At 44.8% G+C, this 17005-nt stretch overlaps 1 protein-coding gene and 1 long non-coding RNA gene across 10 annotated transcripts in view; one reads left to right on the top strand and one right to left on the bottom strand.

The window, feature by feature from the left end:
- SLC4A4 (solute carrier family 4 member 4) overlaps positions 1-17005 on the bottom strand; it is a 195245-nt gene that overhangs the window by 111373 nt on the left and 66867 nt on the right. The gene's annotated exons all lie outside the window — the stretch shown is intronic.
- The window catches only part of LOC309350459, a 61396-nt gene that overhangs the window by 28522 nt on the left and 15869 nt on the right, over positions 1-17005 (top strand). The window contains exon 3 of one of the 3 annotated variants that reach the window (XR_014160398.1): positions 3676-5999. The exons of the other annotated variants lie outside the window; for them this stretch is intronic. This is a non-coding gene — a long non-coding RNA (uncharacterized lncRNA). Of the gene's footprint in view, positions 1-3675; positions 6000-17005 lie in introns of those variants that run through there. 3 annotated transcript variants of the gene reach the window in all.

Here is a 17005-nt window from a genome sequence, read left to right as displayed (position 1 = left end):
ACCTGGCTATCAGCCGCTTGCGACCAAGTAAAGATGGCCTGGTAGCAGGATGGCACCTGACGTCTCCACCATCTGGAGGTACATTCCTGGGGATCCCTGAATCTTGACCATGTTCAAGCACTAGCAACACATCCCATAGAATTCTACCCGTGATATTTTTACCTGCACAATCAGAACGAATTTCAGGAACCCAAAAGTCGTATTGAAAAATACACATGGCCCCAAAATGGCAACTAGACATTCTGTTTTGGCAACAGTAACCCTGGTTTAAGGAGCCATTTGGCCCCTAGCTTATATAGCTGAGTCTCTAACCCTGATACACAGTAACATATGAAGTGGCCTCGAGGATCACGATAGGGCATGCTGAAACAGGTGAGTACTATGGAAAATTACCACGTGTGCTGTCATTAATTTTTTTAAAGCAAGTGCAGTTGTTCTTACAAGCGTACCAAATGCTGAGGTCGTGTTTTAAGAGCTATCTGGCCTTGCCCTACATGACTGTATCCTCCAAATGAGAAAACAGATGATAGCCTTATAAGATAAGGCATACTAAAACAATTACAACACAGCGTTATTACTCATTGACTAAAGATATCAAAAGCCTTTCAGAGAATACTGGTTCTAACACACGGCTGTGTGTCAGTGACGAACCTTGGCTAATCCCAAATTCCCCGTGCCAACTCGGGGAACAAATTAAAGCAGCTAACTCCTAACACAGTGGTACCTCAGGTTAAGAACTTAATACATTCTGGTGGTCCATTCTTAACCTGAAACTGTTCTTAACCTGAAGTACCACTTTAGCTAATGGGGCCTCCCGCTGACACAGCGCCGCCACCGCATGGTTTCTGTTCTCATCCTGAAGCAAAGTTCTTAACCCGAAGTACTATTTCTGGGTTAGCAGAGTCTGTAACCTGAAGCGTCTGTAACCTGAAGCATCTGTAACCCGAGGTACCATTGTACTGTCTAGATAGCATGTGACTTCAAGCAAAAAAAATTTCCCAAGTTAGCAAAAACTCTAGTCCATCTGGGCTCACCATAATATGAAGCAAATGTTTCCATAGACTTTAATGATTTTTTTATGAAACATAAGAGTTGGAAAGGACCCCAGGGGTCATCTAGCCCAACCCCCTGCAATGCAGGAATCTCAGCTAAAGCATCCATGACAGGTGGCCACCCAACCACTGCTTCCAAACCTCCACCAAAGGAGAGTCCACAACTTCCCAAGGGAGTCCATTCTGCTAGATGCCCATCCACCTCAAGACAATTCTCTGCCCCTCCAGCGAATGCATTGGACAGGGCAGACAAAAACAGCTCTCAAATTAGGAAAGGCAAGGTCTTGACCTCTCACTGCCTTGTGGGAAATGCAAACTGGTCAGCTGGAAAATGGCACACAACTTTCACACACCACTCTAGACCTGGGCAATCCTAGTGCCCAAGCAGCGTGACTTGGAGAACAGCACTGACCAGGAGAACAGCAGGATGGGAGATTCAGCTTCTTAACTGGTAGGGACCTTGATCAGCAGGAAACATAAGGTTGTCCCAGAGGCCTCCCCCCATCACCACATAAAGGAGCACTTCTAGGTGAGTGCAAAGAAGAGTGGGAAGAAGTAGACAAAGCTTGCAGATCACCAGCTGGCCAGATCTGCATGGGGCAACATACCCACTTTTTATACCATAATTAACATTAACTTTTCTGCATTTCTAGTGTAGGACAAAACTAATGCTAACTATGGTATAAGAAGTGGGTTTGGAACAATTCAGCTTCATAAACTATGGTTTGAACTTTACATGTTTCAACACATCATAGTTAAAGTTAACCACATTTGTCCATGTTAGACATAACACTAATTGTAGTTAGTCCCCCAAAAAACAAGCAACCCTGAGCTATGGTTTAAGTGAAGAAATGGCTAAACTGTAGCCCTCCGTATGTTGTTGGATGATAACTCCCATCATGGCCAATGGTCAGGAATATCAGAAGTAACCGTGCAACATTTAGAAGACCAGAGGTTAGCTACTTCTGGTTTATCATCATGTCCAAACCAGGCTAAGGTTTTTCCTTTGTGTCTCATGACATTTCAAGCAGATCAAGCTTCTGGTAAAAGTACAGGAGACGGTGAAACCTCTGATCAGCTGGCAATGCTATTCCTGGTGGAAGTAGAGATATTGGTCAACTCTAAGTCATCCCTAAGTCAACAGCAAATATTGTTATTTGAATTTGGAGTTCCTGGATCATCACTCCCAAACTCACATAGGCAGCAGCAGTAGCAACAAAAATCAGTGCCAAACACAATTTGGTCCTAATTGCAAGGTTTAGTCAGCCCCATAATCAGCTAAAACTATACCCACTTCTTGTATGTGTGACTGCTGTGCTTGATCATAGAGGCATTTTCTACCAAGAAAATGACACATGAATTCAACTATAGCAGCCACAGTTTCTGATTAACTTCCATCTAGAAACAAAAACAACCACACAAGTGTACTCAGGTATGATTATCAAGAGTTCAAAGCTAACTGGGCACACGTGTTAGATTTTTTTATCAATGAAATGTTTGCAAACTTATCAGATAAGATGCTAACATGAAATCATTTATGCTTTCCTTCCAGCATAGATCTATTCCAACTGATGCCCATTTCTGCTTATTCTTGAGCATTCCTTGAAAGCTTCAGATAAGTTAGATACATAGGACCCAGGAATGTGTTTGGTCTAGAATACACTGATTCAGAGATCTGAGAAAACCAGAGAAGTACAAACTACTTAGGGGAGGACTGAGTAAGGGGTTGCAACTGAACAAATTTGTACAAATTGTGGGGTAACCAACCTGGCATCCCCAAAATGTTGCTGCATTACAACTCCCATCATCTCTGACACAATTGGCCATGCTGGCTGAGGTTGATGAGAGTTGGGGTCCAACAACATCTAGAGAACCACAGGTTGGCCAACTCTGCTGTGAAGGAAGATCAGCAATTAAGAGGTGCATATTTGGCATATAGTATGCACTGTGCTCAGCTAAGGAATATATATGCAGAAAAGCCAAAAATCCCACCAGCATGGGAAAACTTTTCACGGGGAGTCATCATTTCTGCTTAAAATTTAATTGCAAAATTGCTCGTATTGTATTTAAGTTGCACCACAGAGTCAAAGAGAACTTGCTTTAAAGGAGGCATGTTTGCAGCTGCAATCTCATGCTAAATGATTTGCAAAAAAAGAACTACGCACAGGCTCACATTAGTACCCTTAGGTCCATTTTCAACAGGGTTATAAATGCCTATTATCCAGAAAGAAAACCGAACCCTTTTTATCACCTGTGTCTGTAAGGAATCCCTCCAACTTCACACCAAAAACACAAGGAGCAAATGGAAAGGAGAGCTTCTTTTTCTTGCCCATGAGAGCATTAACCAACAGGGTCATTTAACTTTAACAGCAGGTGGGGACATTGGCTCAGCCATGATGGAGAAAAAGAATCGACCCCAACCTAAATCTGATCCGCTGTGAAGGTTGCACCCTGCAGTGACAGTGTGTCATCACCCTAACCCCCTTTCTGCAAGGAAATGGGTTCCAAAATAACCGAAGGGCTGGTTATTTTCACACAAAATAACAGGGGGAAGCACTGGAAATCAGAGCGAGCTACAAAAGGGATCACTAGGGAAAACACTGAAATCTTACTCTCTTTCAAGAGAGAAGCATCAAAGCTATATAAAGCTCATGGTCAACTCTCCCATGAAAAGGCAGCTCTACTCATCTTTCCATCTGCTCATCATTCCAAGATCAGTTTACACTAAGTCCTGCAAAGGATATCTTGTGAGACTGTCACTGAGTCCAAATCTATAGACAATGGGGAAATGCCGCACAAAATGCACACACACACACACACACACACACACACACACACACTTGGGTTTCTCTTATCAGAATATCAACACCTCTGTTTGAATTCCCAAGACTTTTCCCACAAAGTAAATATTTATGCAGAGCCAGCAATTGAGCATTCAGCAGTGCAGAAAACCCACAAGGACTGCCCTGAGATTTGTTGGTGGAAAAATCCAACAGGCATATCTACCAAAAAAAAATATCATTTGATAGTCATGCCCCCACCACAGTAAAATCTGGAGGCTGCAATACTATGATGGGGATCTGGGTTCTCCTACAGTGAATGCTGTTTTTCAACTACCAATTTCCCAGGGTTCTCTGGGGCATGTGAGCCATGATAGTTAAACTAATATAAAACCGCAATTGGTATTTAATGTTCAGAGAGCCTTTCTATCTACTTTTCTATTAGTTTAACTCAGAGTGGTCCAAGGGCCCTCGCGGACCTTTTTGGAATCTCTTGGCAACATTTGATCCCCCCAGAGCCCTCACGCTGCCTTCCCAAAACCAGGTAACTGAGGTGCTGGGCACTGGGAAGGAGGCATGAGAACTCTGTCAGTTTCCTTCCAGCTCCTTCCCAATCCCTAGTGAATACTTTCCCAGCTTGGGGAACGAGCTGGGAGGACTCAAAGATCCTGACAGAGCATTGCGCTTCCTTTCCCAGAGCTTAACCAACTTTGGGAAGGCAGTACAAGGGCTGAGGGGAGAGAGTCAATTTTTTGCCTTGCTACCCAGCCCCATTAGGCAGCCAGGCATTGTGTGGCCTGCAGGTTCCACGTTGAAGTACTCTTGCGGTCCACTTGGTGTGAAAAGTTGGACCGCCCTGGTTTAACTTGTTCCCATCTCCACAACAAAGCTCCCTGTCTAAGCTTAACCTGCCACAAGTGACTATCAGACCCTGTCCAAGATTCACCCCTTGGCATATTGTGCTTACTTGAGGTCATCCTGCAGGTCACAACACATGTTGGCTTGCTAGTCTAGCCTTTAGACCAGGGGCCACCAATGTTGCGCCCTCCAGGTGTGTTGGACTACAACTCCCATCATTCCTGACCATTGGCCATGCTGGATGAAACTAATGGGAGTTGTAGTCCAGGGACATCAGGAACCTTGTTGGGTAATTATTATTGTTGTTGTCGTTATTTATTGAATTTATATCCTGCCCTATACCCAGGTCTCAGGGAGGTTCAGGGAATAAAATCAAAATATAAAGCCACAAAATACATAATCAAAATATTGTATTTTTCGCTCTATAAGACGCCCCAGACCACAAGACGCACCTAGTTTTTGGAGGAGGAAACAAGAAAAAAAATATTCTGAATCTCAGAAGCCAGAACAGCAAGAGGGATCACTGCGCAGTGAAAGCAGCAACCCCTCTTGCTGTTCTGGCTTCTGGGATAGCTGCGCAGCCTGCATTCGCTCCATAAGATGCACACACATTTCCCCTTACTTCTTAGGAGGGAAAAAGTGAGTCTTATAGAGCAAAAAATACGGTAACCCTGCTTTAGGCACACTGAAAGAAATCTCAAGGGCTCAATGGTAGACCATTTATATGCAAAAGACGCTGGTTCAATCTCCAGCAGCTTGAGGGAAAAACCCTTACCCCAAACCCTGGAGAGATCCAATCAGTGCATAGACAGGACTAAGCTGCACAGAGCAATGGTATGACTCTGTGTAAGGCAGCTTTCTGTGTTTCATTTTGAACACCACAATCCATCTTGGGAGCAGGGGAGAAATCTGGAAGATGCAGCTGTGACTCACCCACTCCACCTGGCATTCATTATTCAGAAACTGCCTTTACTCTCCTTGTGACCCTTTCGGAAGGAAGGTATCAAACCCCTCTCAGCTTGGAGCATGGCACCTCCTTGTGCATGTTTTATCTGTTGTCTTTATGACTCAAGGCCTTCACAAACTTCCCAGGAACACCCACACTCACCTGAATCAATAAGAATGTAATTATTATGATTCAGACAATGATACGGCTGTCAACAAGGCTCTGTTCCCTTAGATGCCACTGCAAGTCACCATATCAAGGCTCCACTGTGCAAACTGTTGGTACTCCTTCTGGGAAGGGAAGGCTGAATACTCTGACACCCCCTTTGATCAGGGAGCCCTTTCTATTGCAGAGTGCAGATTTGTTTATTTTAAAGTGATCCTGAGTTGAATGAATGTGTTGGTCTCTGGGTACATACACAGCAAACATTTAAAGCATGTGCCTTCCCCCAAGGAAGCATCTAAAGCTTGCAGAATATGCTGGGAACTGTAGCTCTGTGGAGGCAAACTATGGTTCCCAGGCTTCTTTGCCCTGGGGTTGCAATAAGTCATTGTTTTTCCATTCTGCCCTGTATCGATCACATGCAGAGCTGTTTCCATTCCACTGCGGTTTGCCTTCTACCAAAAAACTACGTTAACTGTCTCGCTGTCTGTTGTGGTGGAAGCACATAACTTATACCAGTGATGTAATCAATTTTGTTAATTGCGCAAGTTGCATTGCCTTATGCTATTCCACCACATTCATTTCAACGCAAAGGGAACACAACACAAATAGGGAAGGAGAGACATAATCAAGTTAGGCATCATTTGTGGACAGAAAGAAAAAGCAACAGTGAAAACCGTTTTTGAATATCGGCTGGATTGATTTCCGTTCCAGGTATGGGCCAAATAAGCAAAGATTTCCCATTAGGAAATAACAGCATTGAGATTTTGCTGCCCTTTGCCATTTTGCACCCACTGAATTCAAGCAGGACTATTTTTATGGGAAGAGAACCCTCCCTCCCCTTACCTGCTCCATCACAACATTTCTATAATGTGTTGAACAGTCAAATATTCCAGTTCAAGAGAACCTCGACAACTGAGGAGCCACCACTGAAATGACCGGATACGTTCTCTAAACGGAGAACAGCATTTGTCTAAAAATGTGACTGCTTCCATGCTACAACATGCTTTCTGCACACTGTGCCATACACATTATATGTCAGGTTGTTTTATTCCCAAACTCTTTGTAGAAATCAGGTCTATACACACACACAATTTCACTATGACATCTACTCGCAGCATCTTAGTGCAGCGGTAAGGCAGTAATTAACCCACAAGGCTACCATCTGCGCTCAGAAAGAACACGGCAGACCAGAGGAGGTTAGTAGGTCACAGAGGTAATTCCGGCCCCCACCTCCCAGGAACACATGTAAGATTGCAAGAACAATCTTCCCTCCTCCGAACCACCTTCTTACTGTTCTTCGGAGCTGTTCTCAGAAGCTCCAGCTTTTATTCATTCAACAGGAGAACCTTCTTACCTAAGCCACTCACAATGATGCAGAGACTTTGCTTCTGCATTTTTCTCTTTAGCAGAACCACCCACGACCTGCAACTTGGAGAAGCCATTTAATTAAAGACATAAGAAATCCCAATTCTGAAAGCTTAAGCTACAGAATGAAGCTGGAGACTAACAATCATTGTCTTCGTTTTGATGGGTCAAGCGGAAAGAGGTGTTTTGTTTTCTGTGGGGTACAGATTTGTTCCACTGTTGTTTCTGGTAGGTTTTGCAGGGGGTTGGGAACTGCTTTGGCCAGAAGTGGCAATGCAAGAAAATAAAATTAATATGTACATCTCATGCAACAACACCTCTCAGCACAGCACTTCTGCCTCTGCTTCCAGCTTCAGTTGATCTATACAGATCATGTAGGTTTTATCTGCCACTTGAGTTGGCAAATAAATCAATTTCAATTCACTAAGCACAGGCCCAGTTTGACGGAAAAGAGTAAGGACACACTCAAAAGTCAGAAGAAGCAGAGGGAGTGCTGCTTCTAAGGGCCAGGAGGGAAAAGAAGGCAGATGAATACTCTACAACCAGACACAAGAAGTATATGTTTTAACCACAATAGCAATTATTAGTGCTGTCAGTCATTGATTCAGGTGCCTTTTGAGAACGATTAGACAACTTCATGGAAGATAGGTCTATCAATGGTCTGGCCCACACTTAAAACCACATCATGGTTTGTGCAGCCGAAGTGTGGTTTGTTGAGCAATTGAACCTAGCCCAGTAGACTAGCCATAGTTTGTTTACTAGCAATTAACCATGGTTTGTTTACTGGCAACAAACCCTGATGTGAAACCATGGTTTCCTATTGGCTTACAAACCACCAGGCAAGAGCGTTGCACTTACACCTGGAAGGCTTCATTCATTATTTTTCAAAGAAAACTTTGGAGGCATCTTGCAAGTAACACAGAATAAACGTTAGCTCAAACTCACAGCCAAGCCACATGCCAGCAGCTTTCCTTCCATGCTGGAAGGGAATAACTGGAAATCCTTGACTTACTCCTGCCTGTAGGAGAGCCCAAAAAGTAACTGGACTCACTTTAAAGGTCTGTGAGCCTGAGTGCAAGGACCATTTTAACAGTAGACCTTCACAAGCCACTCAGTGATACTTCCCAGCTGAAGACCAGGTTAAATACGGTTTAAGTAAATAAACAAGCCCCATACTTCCTACTTGAGAGAGAGGTCAATGTCATCTGCTTCTCCATTTACCAATAAGAAGACACCTAGAGGTTTAGATTTGAGCAAGGGAGTAAGTTCTCAAAATGCCTACTTTCTACTCACGCAAAAATGAGGGTCATATTGTATGGCTCTAAGCAGGCAAACACAAACACACCAGTTCCCATGTGTCCAAAGTCTCTAAGTCAGCCTCTTCATAATCTGCAAAGGCATGAGACCTGACTTATAAAAGATTTTGCAGAGCAAAACAAATCCTTTTGGTTTTCAGGAATCTTGTGAATTCTCACGATGACAAAAAATAATACTACTACTACTCTGAGAAAGCACTGTTAAGCACCGCTTATTATTCTCTAAAGCGGCTTGCAGCCTCTCTCCCAAGCATCTCAAGAACAGTGCATGCAGAAGCACCCAGGTTCATTCCCTAACATCTCCAAGCAGAATAATCGAATTTGTAGTATTGCAAGGGACCACAAGAGTCATCTAGTCCAGCCCCCTGCAATGCAGGAATATTTTGCCTCACACTCAACTATGCTGGGTTAGGAATATCACTGGAAAAGGCTACTGTCCGAGACCCTGGGGAGACAATGCTGCACTAGGTGGACCAATGGTCTGACTCAAGTGTGAAGGCAATTTCCTACTTCCCTGCGTTCTTACGTGCTACACCAATTTGCTGATGGAGCAACTGGTAGGATTGGCCAGGTAGTTTCTAAGCTTTCCCATGCTTCTCAGGAGATTTGGACAGAAAATGCTTAATCCAAAAGAGTGGGGTGAGCAATGCTAGCTATCAGCTGTGTCATTTCTGAGTACATGTAAAATCTCTTTGGCTTACAAGCAGAACTTTACTCAAGAAGGATTTTTTTCTTCTTCTTCTTGCCTGCTTTTGTTTTAACCTCCTTCTCAGCACAGCAAATTCCTCTGACTTTTTCTGTCCCTCAGCAGTTTCACGTGAACACACACAGAGCAGAATTAGTCAAAGAATTAAGGTGGCTTAGGTAATTATAGCCACACATGCTAGCAGTTTGAGACAGGATTAGAAGAGGGAACTGCCAGTTAAGAGGTCTTCCCATGTGCTGTGAAAGTGTGGGGGGGGGCCTCGTTTTTTAATCAACCTTTGGGTTGGTTTCAAAGGGCTTACCTATATCAGGCTGCAGTCTGTGTGCTGCTTTTGAACGGCGTGTTACACTGAAGCAGTTCATTGGATAGAATCACAAGCATGCATCATAAGAGCGTAAGAACATAACAAGAACCTGCTAGATCAGGCCAGTGGCTCATCCAGTCCAGCATCTCATAGTGGCCAATCAGATGCTCATGGAACGTCTACAAGCTGGACCTGAGCACAAGAGCACTCTCTCTTCCTGCATTTTCCAGCAACTGGTATTCAGAAGCTTCGGACCATGAAGGCAGAACATAATCACCATGGCTATTGGCCACCATTAGCCTTATTCGCCATGAATTTGGCTAATCCTCTTTTAAAACCATCCAGGTTGGTGGCCATCACTGCTTCCTGCATTTGCTTGTGCAAATACAGTCATAGACATACAGTCATACCTTGGAGGTTGAACAGAATTGGTTCCAGAAGTCAGTTCTACTTACAAAACGTTCGGAAACCCAAGCGCGGCTTCTGATTGGCTCCAGGAAGCTCCTGCAGCCAATCAGAAGCTGCAGAAGCCCCGTCGGATGTTTGGCTTCCCAAAATGGTTTGCAAACCAGAACAGTCACTTCCGGGTTTGGGGCGGAAGCTGTTCGAAAACCAAAGTACGACTGTATACAATACTTCCTAGTAGCAATAAAACCACTGGTCCATCAATGGCTCTCCAGGTGTCAGGCAGAGTTTGTCCCCAAGTTCTGCTCTCCAATGTATTTTTAGCTGGGTGTGTCAGGGATGGAACCTGGGACCTTCTGCATGCAAAGCACATGCCCTACCAATGCGCTCTCCAAATCTCCTCTCGGAAAGAAAGGAAAGAAGAACTGAGGCATGAGAAATGCAGGCATGCCACCTCTGTGGCACAGATGGGGAACCTGCGATTCTCCAAGCCAAACTCCCTTCAGCCTCAGAGAGGATGGAGAATGGTCGGGGATGGTGGGAGTTGTAGTCTAGCAATGTCTAGGGGACAAAGGTTTCCCCTTTTCTCCTTTACTAGGAGGCCTCAATTAGACTCAGAGGGGGGGCTTGCTTCCTGTGCTGAAAATCAGTTCACATGGTTTAAAGGCAAACCCTTCCTCTAGAATGTCATTTCTAGTCCTACCCATTCATTGGAGAAGACACCATTTTCACCAAGGTCTTGTCACAAACCCCTTTTCCACACACAGGCACTGAAGTGTGCCACTCTGAACGCAGCAAGGAATACTGGAGACCTATAAATAGAAGGGGCATTATCCAGAGAGACCTAAAAATAGCAAACGTATTATAATCCTTACATGACACGCATTGTCCGCTTTAATTCTACATAAACCCTGAGGCTCCCCTTAGTGTGGGTACTCTTATAAATATCTGTAGGTTCTGAGTTTAATTGGGTGGGTGGGAACACAGGTAGCCGCATGAGGCAGAGAAAGTGGTTACGGATTTCACCATGAATCTGGATCTGATGTGATGTATGGTGAAAATTCCATCCCCTCCAAATTCCAGTGGCAAAAATCAGGATGCACATATTTTGGTGTCACGCTCTTGCAGGAGCCAGCTTACTCATGTGCGAGCAATGCACCTCTGCAGGAGACAGCTCATCTTCCTCCCTGAGTTTGGAGGGGGAAAATGGGAGATTCTAGAATCCAATCAGAAACCAGGATGGCTTCTGTAATTCCAGGGTGTCCCAGGGAAATCAGGACGGTTGAGGGGTATCAAATTATCCTTTGCAATTGATAACATAAAACATATTGTGCGAGAGAGGTGATTTCAAAGCTGGGAGACCAATCCATGTAGGCAATACAGTGGTACCTTGGATTAAGAACTTAATTCATTCTGGAGGTCTGTTCTTAACCTAGGGTACCACTTTAGCTAATGGGGCCTCCCGCTGCCGCCGTGACGCTGGAGCACGATTTCTGTTCTCATCCTGAAGCAAAGTTCTTAACCCAAGGTACTATTTCTGGGTTAGCAGAGTCTGTGACCTGAAGCATCTGTAACCTGAAGTGTCTATAACCCGAGGTACCACTGTATTAAGCTAGGCAGGTCAATGGCCTGACTAGGTGCAAGGAATCTTCCTAACAGCATCTCTCAAAAGCCACCTGCCACAAGGCTTTAATCAGGCCTTCCAAAATTGATGGCATGAGGGCAGTGAATCAAAAATGGAAGCCAAGTGTGGCTGATACCACCACCCGCAGCCATTTCCAGCTCAATCAGTCCGCCAATTGCTTGTCTTGCTCGGTGCTGCCTTCAAGCATTTTCATTTCTTTCCTTCCCCCGCACCCCTTTCCATCACAAAGAAAAGCCGTGCAAAGTGCCAAACGGGAAAAGGGAAAGGTGGGTGAGGTCCAGCTTCAAGCAAATGGAAGTGTGGGGTGGCAGCGGAGGAAATGAAACCAGTACACAAATGAAGTAATTTCCTTTGTAGACCCAAACCCACAAAACAATCGGCCTGGGAGACGAAAATGATCAGTGAAATGATTCATTTATGCGATGCGTTCTCCATTACATATACGGTATAACGGCTCGAGTTCCCAGCACTACTGAATTGCCAACAGCTCTGTTAAGGTGGTTTGCTGGCCAAGCTACCCGATCGTATCCCTGATTATGATGCTGATGCTGCAATGAACCCACAGCCCCCGCCAAGTGGGGGCATTCCCTCCCCACACCCCAGCTGACCGGAAGCAACACAACTAGCTGCCACGCACCCTGCCAGAAGCAGACAAGGGGATCGCCAATTTTCTGCTCTGCAGGGAGCAAATGTCCCTATGAAATTTAATCACTTAATGGTTTGCCCATAACAATATAGTGACCTTTGAGAAATTATTGCTTGCTGTAATGGCCCCAAGACCTGATTGTTTCTTAAAACCAAAAATATAACCGGCTCTTAATTCCCCCATGGCACGTTTTGGAAGCATTCTACAGGTTTCCAGTTAGAAGAACGGAGGTTACGTTGGATTCAGAAATAAGTCCCACTGCATTCAGTATAAAAGACTGCGACCTTAGCTGATTTCACCAAAAGGCTTAATTGATTAAATGTATGCTTGTGTTAAGACTAGCTCTGAATTTTAAAACAGAGTACTTTCATAGTTTTTAATCTCAAAGAAAAGAGCACATTTTAATTGCACGTACCATCTCAGAAGAGGAATTCCCTCCTATTTAACAGTGAAGGAGGTGGTGCCTCTTAGAGAGATTTTTTTATATTTTATAAGTATTTAAATTAAGAGTACAGTGGTACCTTGGTAGTCGAACGGCTTGGGTGGGTCCCGAACAAATTGCTTCCCGAACGCCACAAACCCAGAAGTGAGTGTTCCGGTTTGCAAACGTTTTTCGGAAGCCGAACGTCCAGCTTCTGCAGCTTCCAATTGAGTGTGAGAAGCTCCTACAGCCAATCAGAAGCCACACTTTGGTTTCTGAACTGTTTCGGGAGTCAAACGGGCTTCCGGTACGAATTAAATTCAAGATCCAAGGTACCACTGTAACTGACATGGTTAAGAAAATGGATTGCCTTGTTGATCAGGGACTGCTTTTTAGTCAATTAGAAAGTTTTCAATCAACGAATCCAACCAATTAATTAATTAATCAAGGCTGTAGCCCTACATACCAGGGACACAGAGTGGGGGCGGGAGGAGGGGGCTTGGCGAAGTATTTGCAAAGCAGGAACCTCTGCTACAGAGGTGCGCGAACCTGGCTTTTACAGCTCAGAAAGACAGCGTGTTTTGTGTTGCTCTCTCTCAGATGTCAAGCTATACACTGTTTTGAGTTCATTTAAGGTCAGGCACAGCCAGGTGACTGGGTTCAAATGGCAGCATACATGAGATGTACAGCACAGCCCAAAATGAAAAGGCACACCAGGACCTTTACGACGAGTTGGCTGAGAAATCAGAGCATGAGTGGGCACAGCTCCCAAGATGCAGTATTTGAGAAAGCCTTTAATATTTCTGCATACATTAAGCTGGTTCCACATGCAATTCTAAGCCATAGAAAAGTGACTCAGCCTCATGCACTCTGCCCCTCACTACTCAAACACAGTGCAAGGAGGAGCTCAGAAGCTTCAGTTTCATTTTTAAGTTAACCCAAACCAACCAAACTGTGGTTAACGTTAACTATCATTTGCTGAAACAGGCCAGCTTCCAACCATGGCTTAGGCAGTTGCCTTGTTTCGACAAACCATAGTTAACAATGGCAGTTTAGAGTTTGCATAATATACACTAAACTACGATTAATCTAAAACAGTAGAGGATGCATCCCATGTCCTCCTCACAGCCACACCGGAGGAGAGGGAAGTGGGGAGCTCATGGCTTGCCGTGGCTCATCCTCATTGGGCTGGTTCACACAGAATGCTAATCATGGTTTACCACTATGTGCACAAGTTGGAAAGAGCCCAAGTGATGGATTAGGCTACTGCATTTCTCCTCCTCCTGCACAGCTGTAGAATTTCAAATACCCCCTTCCTTGTCCCACACAGCTGAAAGAAGGCCTCCATTAGTACTTACTTTCGGTTTAATATCCCCATGGTTTGAAACTCAACAAGACTGAAGCTTGCTCATGCACCACTAAACTATGGTTTGTTTCTTCTTCATTTCATAAAATCCCTACACGGCTTGATTGTTTTAAAAGCAAACAAACCTCAAAGCAGTTTAGTGTTATGTCTGAACCAAGCCATTTTCACAGCACCTCAGCTCCTTATGTAGAAAATTTTATTATCTGCTTATCGGAGGGCTGAAGATGAAGAAACATTTGGTAAGTGTTGTGCTTTTAAAGCAAATATCAAACACAGCAATGAAATGTTTACTACAGGGTCCTTCCCACTTTAAGTCAATTGTGCTCAGTGGTAATCTCTACAGCAAGCTTGTACTACTAGCGAGCATCCACACTGAAAACAGCTATCTAACATGCCCCTTCCTAAGTATTAGACAACACCTGTTTATGCACTCCTAGGTAGGAAAATAAGCAGACAGGATTATCATGAGTACATCTCTGCTTGGTAGGGTCATGAGTTGTGCTGGCTTGCTCCACAGACAACATGGTAAATAATGCCTGATAATTGAGACGAACTAGTGTTCCTTCAGACACCAGAAATGTCAATGTATCCCCTGGCTCCGACTATCCAAAAATAAAAAAGTAAGGTCAAAATGACCCACGATCGTCAACATCACCACATGTATTAATGGGTTTGTGTGATTGCATCTATTTTAGTTTGGCATGAAGAGTGGGGGTAAAAGCAGCTTTAAATAAAATACAGTGAACTACAATTAAGCTATAAGCCAGGGTGAGTCAACAAGGTACTCTACCAATGTCGCTGGACAACAGTTCTCATCATTTCAGATGACTGATTCACTGTGCTGCCTGGGAGTCTAGCATCATGAAGAGGGCGCCACATGGACTATTCCCAAACTAAAGTCTGCGCATACACAGTGTGATTATGGACAAACCATAGTGGCCAGGTTATCACCTTGCAAGCAGAGAGACTGGAAAAGTAGACAAACTGGTTTTAACCATGGTATGCTTGGTGCAGCGCAAATAGGAAACAAAAACCCACTTCAAACCATGGTTTCCTGCTCCTAGTTTGCGGAAGGAAGATCCTTAACCATGGTTTAGATCAGGCATAGGCAAACTCGGTCCTCCAGATGTTTTGGGACTACAACTCCCATCATCCCTAGCTAACAGGACCAGTGGTCAGGGATGGTGGGAATTGTAGTCCCAAAATATCTGGAGGGCTGAGTTTGCCTATGCCTAGTTTAGATATTCAGACACTAACACTTAACCACCACAAAACACCATCTGTATACATAGGGCCATGCAGTTTAGCTGTTGATGTTGTTGTTTTTTAACTGATAATGGATTCTCTGGCATCTCTTACCTATGGGCAATTCCAAATGCTGAATTTGTTACATATCTTCAACTGCTAATTTTCTCACACATTCCTTAAAGGCAGGTACTGTCCAACACCCTGCAAGCATGCAGCCAAACAGAAGGATGCCTTCCAAAAAAACAAGAGTCTGAGCCATGCTAGCTTTTCTGCCTAATCAGATTATGTAGCATTTACTTTCCAGGGAAAGCTGCATTTTGAATCACAAATGTTAAAAGCTGCACATTAACCTCAGGCCTTAAATGACACGGCTACCGCTGAGACAGTAGCAGAGGTTACATTACACACTCACCAGGAGGAGAGGGAAAAAATCCCCGCAGAGACACAGAGCATAGCAATCCATAGATTAATTTGAGTAGCTGAGTCAGATCCACATTAGCGGCCATTACTTTTTTCAAAAATGAAACCAAAGCCATATGCACAGCATTTCAGCTCAATCGCTTAAGTGCCCGTGAAAACAAGATCAAATATTGTGAGATAACAATCCCGTACTCGGAGATGCTTTGGATGCTAACATGTGGCGGCAATACGGGAAATAAATTTTGCAAGCAGTGCCAAATATGTGCGAGTTGCACATATACTGTATTTTTCGGCCCATAGGGCGCACCGGCCCATAGGGCGCACCTAGTTTTTTGGGGGGGAAATAAAGAAAAAACATTATTTTCCCCCCCCCAGGCGCGGGGCTGGGGCGGGGGAAGCCCGAGCTTCCCCCGACCCCAGCACAGGCAGCTCTCCACAAACCGTGGGAGAGCTGCACAAAGCCCGAAGCCTGGGGGGCGCTGAGCTCAGCACGCCCCCAGGCTTCGGGGTGCAGGCAGCTCTCCAAAAGCCGTGGGAGAGCTGCGTGACTTCGCGCAGCCCTCCCACGGCTTGCAGAGAGCTGCGCGAAGCCTTGAGAGCGAGAGGGGTCGGTGCAAAAGCCTGCATTCGCCCCAGCGGATGCACACACATTTCCCCTTCATTTTTGGAGGGGGAAAAGTGCGTCCTATAGGGCGAAAAATACGGTGTTGGTTTTTTTTAAAGGCTGAGCTCCCTCTGCTACATGGAAGGGGAGAATTTTCAGTCCTCCTCACAAGTGATGCCACAAAGCCTTTAACAGGCAATGGCAGGAGTAACGGGGGAAGCAAACAGTTTTTAGGCTTTAAAAGCAGGGTAAGAACTTTGAACAAAATAAAGCACAGGCCTTGAATCAACAGGATTTCCTATGCAGATACCTGCCCCTTGGCCAAACACCACCTTTTTGTTTACTTACACACACACAAACACTTGTCTCAATTGGGCCAGAAGATAGACATGTAAAAGCCTTTTCACTTGATTTGCTAGTGCCCTATGGAGGCCATTTGGAAGAGGCCCCTATTTCAGGCATTTTAATAGGCAGAATTGATCATCTTTATTTGTGTCTCTGTCAAATGTGGGCATATTAGAATAGTTCTCCCTCACACACACACCCTCCCCAGTGGCGTAGCGTGGGGGGTGCAGGGGGGGCCGGCCGCACCGGGCGCAACATCTGGGGGTTAGGGAAATCCACGAGTTAGGGGGCGCAAATCCACGGGTTAGGGGGCGCAAATTACTTGCCTTGCCCCGGGTGCTGATAACCCACGCTACGCCACTGACCCTCCCCATTCTTTTCCTAGTCATAAATATAACTGAAGCACTTTCTGC

This window comes from Podarcis erhardii (assembly GCF_964252035.2).
Source record: "Podarcis erhardii genome assembly, chromosome: 9".
NCBI lineage: Eukaryota > Metazoa > Chordata > Lepidosauria > Squamata > Lacertidae > Podarcis > Podarcis erhardii.
This window is presented reverse-complemented; position numbering and strand designations above follow the sequence as displayed.